Below are 14,829 nucleotides of genomic sequence, written 5' to 3' on the forward strand. Positions count from 1 at the left end.
GATCTTTGGGATCTGGATCCCCTCGATCTGGGCTGCATTCTCCTCAATGGGTTGGCTCTATATGAGACCTGCCACTCCCTATCCTGGTTGGGGCGGCCTGAGGCGGTGGAATTGGCCGCTTTAGTCCTCCCGGGGTTGCGAAAGGCCCGAAAACGTGCCTGAAAACGGGTGACGAAAAAGCGTTTTGACCTTTTGTTGAGGGAGAAACCCGCTCTTTCCTCCTGTGGAGTCGGAGATAAGTTGATCTAACTTCTCCCCAAATAGGTGGCCGCACTGATAAGGCAGGACTTCTTAGAAGTAGAATTGGCTCGCCATGTCCTTAACCATAGGGCTCTTCTGATAGAAATTGTATTAGCAAGTGCTGAGCAATTGTCCGCATCCAAAATCGCATTGATTACATAGTCTCCGGCCATTGCCATCTGACCTGCGACCTCCGAAATCTCAGCAGGTAGATCCTGCTCCTGCGCGACTGTTTAATGTTTCTGACCATGATATCATAGCCTTGGCTACCCAAGTTGCTACGAATGAGGGAGCGAGCGCTGACCCTGACGCCTCATATACTGAGCGAGCTAAGCTCTCTATAAGGCGATCCGTGGGATCCTTAATTGAGGAAACACTAGGGACGGATAGCAGGGTCTTAGTGGCTAGGTGCGAAACCGGAGGATTCCCAACGGGGATTCCATCCATTTTTTTACTGAGGTCCGTAGCAAACGGATACCTTGTTTCGAGTGCCTTTTGACCCGAGAAACGCCTGTGTGGACGTTCTCTGTGCCGCTGCACTATGTCCTCAAACTCCGGGTTAGAGGAAAAAATTCTGTGCGGGCGCTTCACTTGCTTAAATGCCATTTCATGCCCCCGTAGCCGCTGTGTGACGCTGGAGTATCCAGGTCAAGGGGCTCGTCTGAGTCGCATTCTGAGGTCTGCTCGCTTTCAACCACTGGTGACGGGGAGCGAGAAGCAGAACTTACGGATTCCAAGGCACCGGATGGATTTGATTCCCTCGGGTCTGCCTGGAGTGAGAGCGGCCCCTGCAGGCGAGGGGCTCTTGTGAGGTGGAGGTCCCCTCTAAGGCTGGCAAGCCACTGTCCCTGCCCCCATCTGAGGCCTGAAGGGACTCAATTGCCTGAACTATGACAGTGATAGGACCCACTCTGGGGGGCTTGGCACACTGGTCGCGGTCGCAGGGGAGGACGGACACTGAGGTTCTGTTAGGCGTCGGGTTGCGGGCGCTGTACAGCGGGAATCCCGAGCCTTGTCCTCTGTGGTCTGCCCACACCAGTATTGTGGGTTCGGTCGCAGGGGAGGGCTCCTGGGCGCGTTTGGAGTCGCCGGCTTTGCATAATCGCTTGCTCTGCGCCCGCGGAAACGCAGCCCGACAAGAGATGCATGCTGCTTCTTCGGACATGCTGTATCTGTCCGCTGCTGGGGATAGGGGGAAGGAGGTAGCACTTCGTTTTCCCTGTGGTCTAACGGGCAGCACTTACTCTAGTCCTGTGCCCCCCCCGTTCCTGGACGCCTCCGCACAAAAATCGCGCGCCACCAGCCGTGGGGCGGACCGCCAGCATACAGACCGGTCCAGGGGCGGTATTTCTGGGTCTGCGGCCTAGCCACGCTCCGAAGCTGGGGACAAAACTTATCCCCCGCCGCCCAGGCCTGGGAGCGGGCCGCCGGAAGTGACGTGCGGCCCGGAGGTGGAACTTCCGGTCGTGGCCTAGCTTCGGCTAAAGCCGCGGCCTCAATTTATCCCCTGCCTGCGGCAGGGGGGGACGGGGGGTGGCGACTCCATGGCGCCACAAAAAAATGGTGCTACTTACTGGCGCGGGCTTCACCGCACCACTCTGCAGCCACTGGCCGATGGCATCTGACAGCTAAGGGCTCCAGCCCCGGATCTTCGGCGCAGGAGCCCTCCCAGGCCCTGTCCTCACTGACGATACTCTTCAGCTTCCCAGCTCAGGTATGTGAGGGGGCCTTGATAAAATAGGACGGTGTAGGCACCCTAGCTCCATCTAACCCCTTCAGGGGGTGAGGCGAGGGACCGTCCGCCGCCTTGCAGCACCGCAGTCTAAGCATTGGTGGAGCAGTGGGGGCCGCACGGACTAGTCTTGTGCCTCTGTACAGCCCATGGTTTCAGTACCTAGGGGTAGTCAGTGCTAAGTTCGGCATTGTGTCCCACGTCGCGGGAGAGGATACGTGGAGGGACCCTCGCACGTGCTCGCCCGTTGATGGTTTGGAGAAATCGGACACTTTCAATAGGATCCGTTGCCCCTGTCTCATCTTCATAGATGGTAAAATTAAAATAAAAAAAGGTCTGGGGGGGAAAATGGCCCAGATATGTCCCATGGTGCGGGAGAGGATACGTGGAGACGATACTCAACACGTGCTTGCCCGTTGATGGTTTGGGGAGATCGGACCCTTTCAATAGGGTCCGTTGCCCCTGTCTCATCTTCATGGAAAAAAAAAAAAGTCTGGAGCAAAACCAGACATGTGTGCCTCCATGGACACTAAGCAAAAAACTGAGTTCCGCCCGCAATAGGGGCGAGGGTGTATACGACGGAGGAGGAGCTAACCTTTTTTTTCACTTAGTGTCAGCCTCCTAGCGGCAGCAGCATACACCCACAGTATCTATGTCCCCCAATGAGGCGAAGGAGAAACTAGTCATATTATACTCACCCCGGGGGCGGTCTGGTCCAGGTCCAGTGCCTCCCATCTTCTAGCGATAATGTTCTCTTCCTTGCTTCCCGCTGTGGCTCCGGCGCAGACGTACTGTTTTGTCTTGTTGAGGGTAGAGCTGTTATGAATGAGTCACCGTAGGAGGCAAAACCAGAAATACAAGCTAAGTCCAGAAAACCAGAGAAGTTGGCAACTATCAGATTGCAGACCCCTGAACCTATCAACACAACTAGCAGTAGCCGTGGGGGGTTCCTACGATGCCCTAGACCCCTCGATCACAGCCAGAGAAATACATAGGCCTAAGGAAAGAAAGGGGAAATCTAAACTGCCCCAGAGCAGACCCCAAAGCAATAGGCAGCCCCCAACATATAATGACGGTGAAGCAAGATGAAAATACTAACACAGACAGAAAGATAGACTGAGCAAAGACGGGGCCCCAAAACTACCTAGATAGGAAAGGACAGGAAGGCTGCTGTCTGCAATCTGCCAAAACCCTATCAAAGACATAAGCCAACCAGCTGATATGAAAAAGGCCCTGAAGCAGCTAGGCTTCCAAAACTGAATCAGCACTCAGGTATTTTCAGAAGACAGAGCTAAATGAATTCAGCACACCACAGCAGGGAATGGCAGAAATCCAGAAAAACAAAGTCAAAGCACAAAAGCAAAAGGCCGAGCAGCAAACTTAGCTTTGGAGGAGCAGGAATTCAGACTGGTCTCCAAGGATCCCACAGAGAAATCACCCGCAGGGCAGAAGGGCTTCGGCAGCATTATATCCAGTCCGTAACTCCACTCAGCCAGTCACAATCATCAGCCTCAGGTGTTTGACAATCAGGCTCACTACCTTTCTTTACCAGAAGAGGGAGTTCCTCGGGCCTCAGTAATGAAGGGGAAAATGAACTCACAACAGTACCTCCCCCTTGAGGAGGGGTCACCGAACCCTCAACTATGCCACCAGGGCGATCAAGGTGAGCCCGATAAAAGGCACGCACCAATCGTTTGGCATGAATATCAGAGGCGGAGACCCAGGAATTATCCTCCTGACCATAACCCTTCCACTTAACCAAATACTGGAGTCTCCGTCTAGCCAGACGGGAATCCAGTACTTTCTCTACCTCATACTCCATGTTACCTTCAACCAATACAGGGTCTGGAGGTGCCACCCCCGGAACAACAGGTTCAACAAACCTCTTCAACAAAGATTTATGGAACACATTATGGATTTTAAATGTGACAGGAAGAGCCAAACGAAAAGAGACCGGATTAATAATCTCCACAATCTTGTAAGGTCCAATAAATCTAGGCTTAAACTTAGGAGAAGCCACCTTCATAGCAATATTTATTCGGACTCCCATGACAGCACCACGAGAGAGGGGATCCGCCCTATAGGAACAGGAAACCTACAGATACAAAAGGGCGGCACCTCTCCCACGCATCAGTTGGTTTCCTGTTCCTGAGGGGACGGGATCCTACAGAAGATTTGGATCCCAGGCCGGCCAGCCGACACCGGTAGCGAGGGGGTCTCCTACCTCGGCCTGGTTCGGATTTCCTGGAAGACGCCACGGTGGCCCAGGATGGGTGTCACGGCGGTGGCGTGGACAGCAGGGAGCGGCGTCCGGAGGATGGCTGTCTCCAGGAATTTAGCCGCCGCCGGTAAGTATACCCCCCCCGGGGATTTCCGGCTCCGGCGGCGCACATGGGTGGCAGCGCTGTGCAGGGGGCTGCGACCGGCGCTGCTCCGAAGCTCCCGGGCGTCCCGCGGGGCTTCCGGCGTTTCCGGGGTAGCGGTGACGTCAGGGGGCGGGCGGAGGAGGCGCTTCCGGGTCAGCGCGCCACTGCGCATGCGCGGCAATTCCAAGATGGCGGCGCCCATCGGAAACACCGATGGCGCGAGTTCGGGCGCCAGCTGGGGTAGGGAGCTCCATTAAGGGGGGGGAGGGGCGCGGCATGGATACTGCTGACCGGAGGAGGGGGTATTTAGGCGGGACCCGGGCAGGGTTCCTTGCCTTGGCCACATTACTACATGCAGCAGTGTGCAGCAGCAGCAGTGGTAATGGAAAGCGATCGAGAGCAGCAGCAGCAGCGGCAGAAGCAAGGGCAGCAGCGGCAAACATCACTGCCGCCCCTGGATGACCTTCGGCAGGTCAAACAGAAAAAGAAAGGGTCCCGTGACAGTAATGCGGGACGAAGTGACCAGTCCACTCGTAAGAGCTCCTCCAGGCAGACAGGAGCATCGACCGAAAGAAATCCCCCTCGTTCTCCGGTACTTGATTGTGGCACTGGTAAGTGATCTTCGTGAAAGTTCACTCAGTGACGGGACCCCCCTTCTGTGTTTTTTCTTTTCTAGGGAAAGAAAGCTACAACTAAAAATAAGCATAGGGAATGCGCACTCTGTGCATGCCCATTACCGGATGCGTGCCTCAAAAGATTGTGCCCCCCTTGTATTCAGCAGACGGTGGCAGATGAGTCGCCTGCAGTAGCGGCGAGTTTGAGAGACATTGTCAGGGTAGAAATGAGGGAAACCCTAAAGTCCTTGTCTCAGCCGCAAAGTCTAAGGGGCGAGGTCCCGGCGGAATCTGATTCCTCGATAGAGTGGAGAAAAAGCAGAGACTCCCAGGCTTCATCTCCCTCGTCCTCCTCAGGAGAAGAGGACTCGGGGCAATTTTGTCTGCCTCTTGACCGGGTAGATAAGCTGGTCAAAGCAGTCAGAGGGACAATGGAGGTAGAGGAGCCTAAGCCCCATTTATCCATGCAGGATGTCATGTTCGGTGGGCTGGAACAGAGGAAGCGGAGAGTCTTTCCGTTGAATCAAAAAATACAGGATCTGATCCACAGAGAGTGGAAAAAAACGGACAAAAGAGGGTCGCTACCACCCGCCCTCAAAAGGAGATACCCCTTCGACGATCCGGCAGTAAGTTCTTGGGACAGAGCCCCCAAATTAGACGCTGCCATTGCGAAGGCATCAAAAAAATCCTCGCTCCCATTTGAGGACATGGGAGCCCTTAAAGATCCCTTAGATAGGAAAGCTGATACTTTCCTAAAAAACACCTGGGAGATGGCGGCCGGGTCCTTAAGACCAGCAGTGGCTTCAACGTGCACGGCCAGGTCCATGATGGTCTGGTTGGACCAGTTGGAGTCACAACTAAAGCAGGGTACATCAAGACAGACAATTCTTGGGGCCCTACCGACCATCCAAGAGGGAGCAGCCTTCCTGGCAGACGCCTCAGCGGATGCAGTGAAAATGGCCGCCAGAGCAGCAGGTCTTTCTAACGCAGCTCGCAGAGCCCTGTGGCTAAAGTGCTGGCAGGGAGACATCCAGTCCAGAGCAAAGCTCTGTGCGATTCCATGTGAGGGCGAATATTTGTTTGGGACTGTCCTAGACGAGCTGCTTGAAAAGGCGGGGGACGACAAGAAAAAGTTTCCAAACCTTTCATCAGCGTCCTACCGTCGCCCATTTGGTAGAAGGAGATTTGGCCAGGGGAGAAGGCGCAACTCTTCGCCTGTTAGAGATCGACCCAGATGGGAAGACAGAAGGAGACGAGGTACGGGCTATATGTTTACACGCTCGTCGAGAGATCAAAAGAAACCAAACCAATGACTAGCGGTTCCCGTAGGGGGTAGACTGTCATCCTTCTTCCCGGCATGGTCACAGATTACGAATAGTGACTGGGCGCGTAAGGTAATATCCACCGGGCTTAGGTTGGAGTTTACCCAGATCCCGCGGAACACCTTTAAACTGACCCCCTTAAGATCTTCTCATCTCGAACAAGCGGCTTTAGAAGCGGAAGTCTTGAGCCTATGTCAGAAAAATGTTCTGGTAGAGGTTCCAGAGGCTGAAAGAGGAAGAGGGTTTTACTCTCCCCTGTTTCTAATCCAGAAGCCTGATAACAAATTCAGAACGATTATAAACCTTCGTTCCCTTAACGAGTTTTTGATTAATCATAAAATCAAAATGGAGTCCATTAATACAACAATAAAAATATTGTTTAAAGGTTGTTTTATGGCAGTCATAGATTTGAAAGACGCGTACTATCATGTACCTATCCATACAGACTTCCAGCAGTTCCTGAGGGTGGCAGTTTCAGTAGAGGGCACAGTACGTCATTTTCAGTATAGAGCCCTTCCCTTTGGTCTCTCAGCAGCACCCAGGGTTTTTACAAAGTTAGTGGCCGAAGTTATGGCTCACTTACGGGAGGTGGACGTCTTAATCATTCCATATTTAGACGATTTCTTGATTGTAGGAAAATCGGTGGGTCATTGTAAATCCCAGATAGAAAAAGCTAAATCCAGGTTAGAAAACCTGGGATGGATTTTAAACTACGAAAAATCCCGACTCCAACCCTTAAAGATACAGAAATTTTTAGGGTTGATACTAAATTCAGACACTCAGCGGTGCCTGCTACCACTAGATAAAATACAAAAGATACAGGAGCAGGTCCTTCGGGCAATGGATAATCCATCTATGACCCTCAGACAGGCCATGTCCCTGTTAGGTTCTCTAACTTCATGCATCCCAGCAGTAAGGTGGGCACAGTTCCATACCAGAACCCTTCAAAACGACGTCTTGTTTAATAGCAGGGCCCTTGGAGGCTCCTTACAAGGTCGGATGTGTCTAAGCCCCTCAACTGTTACATCACTGAGATGGTGGCTTGAGAGCGAGAACCTAGCGTCAGGGGTGCCCTGGATAACACAGATAACCCGTATTATAACCACAGACGCAAGTTCCTTCGGTTGGGGAGCCCATATGGGGGACATAGTGGTACAGGGCCAGTGGGATTCTAATTCTGAAATCTCATCCAACCAGAGAGAACTATTGGCGATAGAGCGGGCAGTCAAGAAACTCATTATCTACCTGCAGGGCCATCATGTGAGGATACACTCGGACAACCAGGTAGCGGTAGCATATGTCAACCACCAAGGTGGAACCCGCTCCAGCGCTCTGATGCAGATAACAGAACGGCTCCTCCAGATAGCAGAGGAAAATTGTCTATCTTTGACCGCGCTCCACATCAGCGGAAAAGACAATGTAAGAGCAGACTTTTTAAGCCGCAAGGCTCTAAGACAAGGAGAATGGGCCTTGAACAAAAATATTTACCGCCAGATTGTCCGCAGATGGGGCCAGCCAGAGGTAGACCTCTTTGCCACCAGGAAAAACAGAAAAGAAAGATTGTTCTGCTCTCTGAACCCCAGGGAAAATCGGCTGGCGGTGGATGCCCTACTGATAAGATGGGATTTTTCTCTGGCATACGCCTTCCCACCATTGAATCTTCTTCCTCTGGTAGTCAGGAAGATCAGAGAGGATCAGGCAAGAGTCATACTGATTGCCCCCTTTTGGCCCAGGAGGACCTGGTTCGCATGGTTGAGGACCATGTCGATAGGCGATCCCTGGGTATTGCCGAACCTTCCGGATCTCCTCTACCAGGGGCCAGTCAGCCACCCACAAGTAGCGGGACTTCATTTGACGGCGTGGTATTTGAAAGGTCACTGTTAAAAAATAGAGGGTTCTCCAAGAACTTAATTGACACCCTCCTAAGAAGCAGAAAATTAACCACCACTAATATCTATGCTAGGACCTGGAAACGCTTCCTGTCCACCTTTCACTTTGACATCAGAGATGGAATTCCCACGAAACAGATTCTGGAATTTCTCCAGAAAGGTTTCGAATTGGGTCTCTCCACAAGCACGCTAAAAGTACAAGTTTCAGCCTTAGGGGCCCTGTTTGCAGCTGATATTGCAAAAGATTATTGGGTAGCAAGGTTCATCAGAGCAGCGGCCAGATTGAGACCTATACACAAAGACAGATGCGTACCGTGGGACTTAAACTTAGTCCTTACAGCCATGACAGAAAGTCCGTTTGAACCTTTAGATTCCGCCTCACTAAAGATTATATCCCTTAAAACAGCATTTCTGGTAGCAATAACATCTGCACGTAGGGTGAGCGACATACAGGCACTCTCCAGATTGCCTCCTTACACAGAGTTCTTACAGGATAGAGTGATCCTAAGGCCAGATCCAGCATACCTTCCCAAGGTAGCAACACAATTCCACAGGACACAGGAGATAGTTCTGCCTTCCTTCCTCCCTAACCCAACCAACCCTAAAGAGCAGAAACTCCAGACGTTAGATATTAGAAGATGCTTACTGACATATTTAGCAGCCACGGATCCTTGGAAGAAGGAGAACGCATTATTCCTATCCTTCCAAGGTTCCAGGAAAGGATACAGAGTATCAAAACGCACATTAGCAAGGTGGATTAGGGAGGCTATCTCTCTTGCCTACACAGCAGGTGGCGGTCCGGCTCCACAGAACCTGAGGGCACATTCCACTCGGGCCATGGCATCATCCTGGGCGGAGAGATCTGGAGTATCAATTGATCAAATATGTAAGGCGGCCACCTGGTCATCTCCTTCCACCTTTTTTAACCACTATCGGTTAGACATGGGTGCCTCCTCAGACCTCACCTTCGGGCTAAGGGTGCTGCAGGCTGTAGTCCCTCCCTAAGTTAGTTTACATCTCTGTAATTCTCTCGTGGTGCTGTCATGGGAGTCCGAATAAAGTATTAAGTTACGTACCGGTAACGGTATTTTTCGGAAGCCCATGACAGCACCCTTAGTTCCCTCCCTTGTTCACGTATAGAGGTGCACTCCTTTAGAAGATTGTTTATAGAATCACCATAGGTGGGAGATGGTATGAAATAATTCGGTTAAATAGGGTAGATAGGTTGTATATATCATATGTTGTGTACTAACCATGGTAGCCTCTCAAGCTCTGTAATCCAACTGATGCGTGGGAGAGGTGCCGCCCTTTTGTATCTGTAGGTTTCCTGTTCCTATAGGGCGGATCCCCTCTCTCGTGGTGCTGTCATGGGCTTCCGAAAAATACCGTTACCGGTACGTAACTTAATACTTTTTTGATGATAACCACACCATATCACCAACCTTAAACTGGGGACCAATGGTCCTATGTCGGTTGGAAAACCGCTGGGCCTTCTCCTGGGAGAGAGATAACTTATCCACCACTTGATCCCAGATCTGGTGCATTCTCTCCACCACAGTGTCAACACCTGGGCAGGCAGAGGGCTCCACCTGCCCTGAAGAAAATCGAGGATGAAACCCAAAGTTAGAAAAAAAAGGTGACATCAAAGTGGCAGAACTAGCTCTATTATTCAAAGCAAATTCGGCCAAGGGCAAAAATGAAACCCAATCATCCTGATCAGCAGAAATAAAACATCTCAGATATGACTCCAAGGTCTGGATTGTTCTCTCTGTCTGCCCATTGGTCTGAGGGTGAAAAGCAGAGGAGAAGGACAACTGAATTCCCAGCCTGGAACAGAAAGTTCTCCAAAATCTAGACACAAACTGCACTCCTCTGTCAGATACAATGTTCTCAGGAATCCCGTGCAAATGAACCACCTGTTGTAAAAACAGGGGCACCAACTCAGAGGAAGACGGCAACTTAGGGAGTGGTACAAGATGAACCATCTTAGAGAACCTATCACAAATCACCCAAATAACAGTCATCCTCTGAGAGACAGGCATATCAGAGATGAAACCCATTGAAATATGGGTCCATGGCCTCTTGGGGACAGGCAAAGGCATCAACAACACACTAGAGAGAGAACACGATTTAGACCGGGAGCACGTCCCACAGGACTGCACAAAATTCCTGACATCACGAGACAAGGAGGGCCACCAAAAAAACCGACTAACCAGATCTCTAGTACCAAAAATACCTGGATGACCAGCCAAAGCAGAGCAATGAACTTCAGACATCACTCTCTTCTTCCACTGGTCAGGAACATACAACTTTCCACTGGGACAACGCTCAGGTTTGTCCTCCTGGAACTCTTCCAGAGCACGTCTCAAATCGGGCGAGATGGCAGAAAGAACTACCCCTTCGCCTAAGATGGTAGCAGGCTTGGTCACCACAGGAGAATCAGCAAGGAAGCTCCTAGAGAGGGCGTCTGCCTTGACATTCTTTGTTCCAGGAAGAAAAGAAACCACAAAATCAAAACGTGTAAAAAACAAGGCCCACCTAGCCTGTCTAGGGTTCAAGCGCTTAGCCGACTCTAGGTAAATCAAATTCTTGTGGTCAGTGAGGACCACGACTTGATGCTTAGCTCCCTCCAACCAATGTCTCCACTCCTCAAATGCCCATTTCATGGCCAACAGTTCCCTATTCCCCACATCATAGTTACGTTCAGATGGAGAGAACTTTCGGGAAAAGAAAGCACAGGGATTCATTTTAGATGTTACAGGATCCTTTTGGGACAAAACAGCTCCTGCACCAATCTCAGAAGCATCCACCTCTACCTGGAATGGAAGTGAGACATCAGGTTGCCGCAAAACCAGGGCGGAGGTGAATCTTCGCTTCAACTCCTGAAAGGAAGAAACAGCCTCCGGAGACCAATTTAACACATCAGCACCCTTTTTAGTCAAATCAGTCAATGGCTTGGCAATACTAGAAAATTTTGCTATAAATTTCCGATAAAAATTAGCAAAACCCAAAAACTTCTGGAGGGCCTTCAAAGAAGTGGGCTGAACCCAATCGTGAATGGCCTGTACCTTGGCCGGGTCCATTTCAATAGTTGACGGGGACAAAATAAATCCCAAAAAAGAAATCCTCTGTACTCCAAACAGGCATTTAGATCCCTTGACATACAGGGAATTCTCCCTCAAGATCCGGAACACAGTCCGAATATGTTCCACATGAGAATCCCAATCCTTGGAGAAGATCAAAATATCATCCAGATAGATAATCAAAAATTTATCGACAAAATCTCGGAAAATATCGTTCATGAAGCACTGGAAGACAGAAGGGGCATTAGTGAGCCCAAAAGGCATCACCAGGTACTCAAAATGTCCCTCCGGAGTATTAAACGCCGTCTTCCATTCATCCCCATGCTTAATGCGAATAAGATTATATGCCCCCCTGAGGTCAAGCTTGGTAAACCAGCAAGCACCTTTAACTCTGGAGAATAGATCAGAAATCAGGGGTAACGGATACTGATATTTAACAGTAATTTTATTGAGGGCACGATAATCAATACAAGGTCTTAATGATCCATCCTTTTTGGCTACAAAAAAAAAAAACGGCACCCAAGGGTGACGAGGATGGTCTAATATGACCCTTCTCCAACGCCTCCTTAATATAGGATTGCATAGCCTCGTGCTCAGGTACAGATAAATTGAAGAGCCGACCCTTGGGAAATTTACACCCCGGGCTCAGTTCAATTGCACAGTCATAACTCCTATGAGGAGGCAGAGACGCAGACTCATTCTCACTAAATACATCATAAAAGTCCGCCAAATAATCAGGAACATCATGCGACTGAGGAGAGGTGGAAAACACCGGAGCCTCACTAAAGGCACACCGACAACCCCAACTCACCACAGACACAGATTTCCAATCCAAAACTGGATTATGAATCTGTAACCAGGGAAACCCCAGAACAACAGTATCATGCAGATTATGCAACACCAGAAATCTGCAATTTTCTTGATGGTCTGGGACGACCCGCATTACCACCTGGGTCCAAAACTGGGGTTTATTTTTAGCCAAAGGAGTAGCATTAATTCCCCTCAAAGGGATAGGCGTCTGCAGAGGTGTCATCGGAAATCCACAACGTTTAGCAAAATCCAAGTCCATTAGGTTTAGGGCTGCTCCCGAATCCACAAACGCCTTGGCGGAAAATGTGGACAGGGAGCAGATCAGAGTAATAGCCAGAAGAAACTTAGGTTGAACACCCCCAACAGAAAACGTGTGTGCAAAGCGTTTCTCTCGTTTGGGACAGGCAGAAATAATATGCGAGGCATCTCCACAGAAAAAACACAACTTATTACGCCTTCTGAACTCCTGAAGCTGCTCTCTGGAAAAAACTCTATCACATTGCATAGGTTCAGACATTTGTTCAACAGGTGGCAACACCTCTCGTGCAGCTTTGCGTTCGCGCAAACGCCGATCAACCTGAATGGCTAATGACATAGAATCGTCAAGACCAGAGGGAACAGGAAATCCCACCATAGTATCTTTTACGGCTTCTGACAACCCCTTCCGAAAGAGAGCAGCCAAGGCATTATCATTCCAGGTAGTAAGTACTGCCCACTTTCGGAATTTTTGACAGTACAATTCTGCAGAATTACGACCCTGGCTCAATGCCAGCAGGGTCTTTTCAGCCTGATCAATGGCATTAGGTTCGTCATACAACAACCCCAAAGCTTGAAAGAATGCGTTCACATTAGTCAGAATAGGATCATCAGGTTTCAAAGAAAACGCCCCAATCCTGGGGATCGCCACGAAGCAAAGAGATGACAATTTTAACCTGCTGCGCGGAGCTCCCTGACGAGTTAGGCTTCAAGGCAAAAAATAATTTACAATTATTTTTGAAATTCAAAAATTTAGACCGATCCCCAAAAAATACATCAGGTGTAGGAATCTTTGGCTCAGCAGCATGTGAATGAGCAAGGTAGGCGGAAATTCCCCGCACTTCCGCAGCGAGCTGCTCCACACGATCAGACAATTGCTTTATCTCCATTGAGAGAAAAAAAAAATTCCCCCTACGGCCTCAGAGATATAGAGGAAAAAAATATACACACTTTTTTTTTTTTTCCAATTCTTTCCTGCTATTGAGTACCCTAGAATCTGCGGTATGGCGGGTGATTCTGTTATGAATGAGTCACTGTAGGAGGCAAAAGCAGAAATACAAGCTAAGTCCAGAAAACCAGAGAAGTTGGCAACTATCAGATTGCAGACCCCTGAACCTATCAACACAACTAGCAGTAGCCGTGGGGGGTTCCTACGATGCCCTAGACCCCTCGATCACAGCCGGAGAAATACATAGGCCTAAAGAAAGAAAGGGGAAATCTAAACTGCCCCAGAGCAGACCCCAAAGCAATAGGCAGCCCCCAACATATAATGACGGTGAAGCAAGATGAAAATACTAACACAGACAGAAAGATAGACTGAGCAAAGACGGGGCCCCAAAACTACCTAGATAGGAAAGGACAGGAAGGCTGCTGTCTGCAATCTGCCAAAACCCTATCAAAGACATAAGCCAACCAGCTGATATGAAAAAGGCCCTGAAGCATCTAGGCTTCCAAAACTGAATCAGCACTCAGGTATTTTCAGAAGACAGAGCTAAATGAATTCAGCACACCCCAGCAGGGAATGGCAGAAATCCAGAAAAACAAAGCAAAAACAAAGTCAAAGCACAAAAGCAAAAGACCGAGCAGCAAACTTAGCTTTGGAGGAGCAGGAATTCAGACTGGTCTCCAAGGATCCCACAGAGAAATCACCCGCAGGGCAGAAGGGCGTCGGCAGCATTAAATCCAGTCCGTAACTCCACTCAGCCAGTCACAATCATCAGCCTCAGGTGTTTGACAATCAGGCTCACTACCTTTCTTTACCAGAAGAGGGAGTTCCTCGGGCCTCAGTAATGAAGGGGAAAATGAACTCACAACAAGAGCAGAGTACTGCAGTGCACAGGCGCTGGACCTCTCTGACCTTTCTCGGCGCCTGCGCACTGCAGGGAGTATCAAAAGTACTGCTATAATTCTTACGTAACACTAAATAGAATGATATCTTTACATCATATCACAAAAAATGGGTGACAGATTCCCTTTAAATGAGAGAGTTATGTCACACTATACTGTATATACTCGAGTATAAGTCAAGGCACCTAATTTTGCTACGAAAAACTGGGTAAACTTATTGACTCGAGTATAAGCCGGGTATACATTGTCCTCTCATCCCTATCCTGGTATGCATGGCTCCCCGGTCCCTGTCCTTGTAAGTATGGTTCCCCCGTCGATGTTCTTGTATGCATGGCTCTTTATCCCCTATCCTTGTATGCATGGTTCCCATAAAAAAAACAACAACATATCCTACATACCTTCCTGCGCGCCCTCGCAGCATCTCATTTGTTCCGGCGCCAGCAGCACTTCCTGCAGAGCGATCACGTGGCCCCGCTCATTAAGGTAATGAATATTCATTCCACACCTTAGGGAGTGGAGAGGCGTGAATATTTTTTACTTTAATGAGCTGGGCCACGTGATCGCTCTGCAGGAAGTGCTGCTGGTGCCGGAACGAAGGAAATGCGAGGGCGCACAGGCAGGTATGTAGGATGTGTGCTAGAAGCCGGCAGCGGCAACTGTGCAAGCATAT

This window comes from Dendrobates tinctorius, unplaced genomic scaffold (assembly GCF_039654945.1).
Source record: "Dendrobates tinctorius isolate UK_male_01 unplaced genomic scaffold, ASM3965494v1 ptg000011l, whole genome shotgun sequence".
NCBI lineage: Eukaryota > Metazoa > Chordata > Amphibia > Anura > Dendrobatidae > Dendrobates > Dendrobates tinctorius.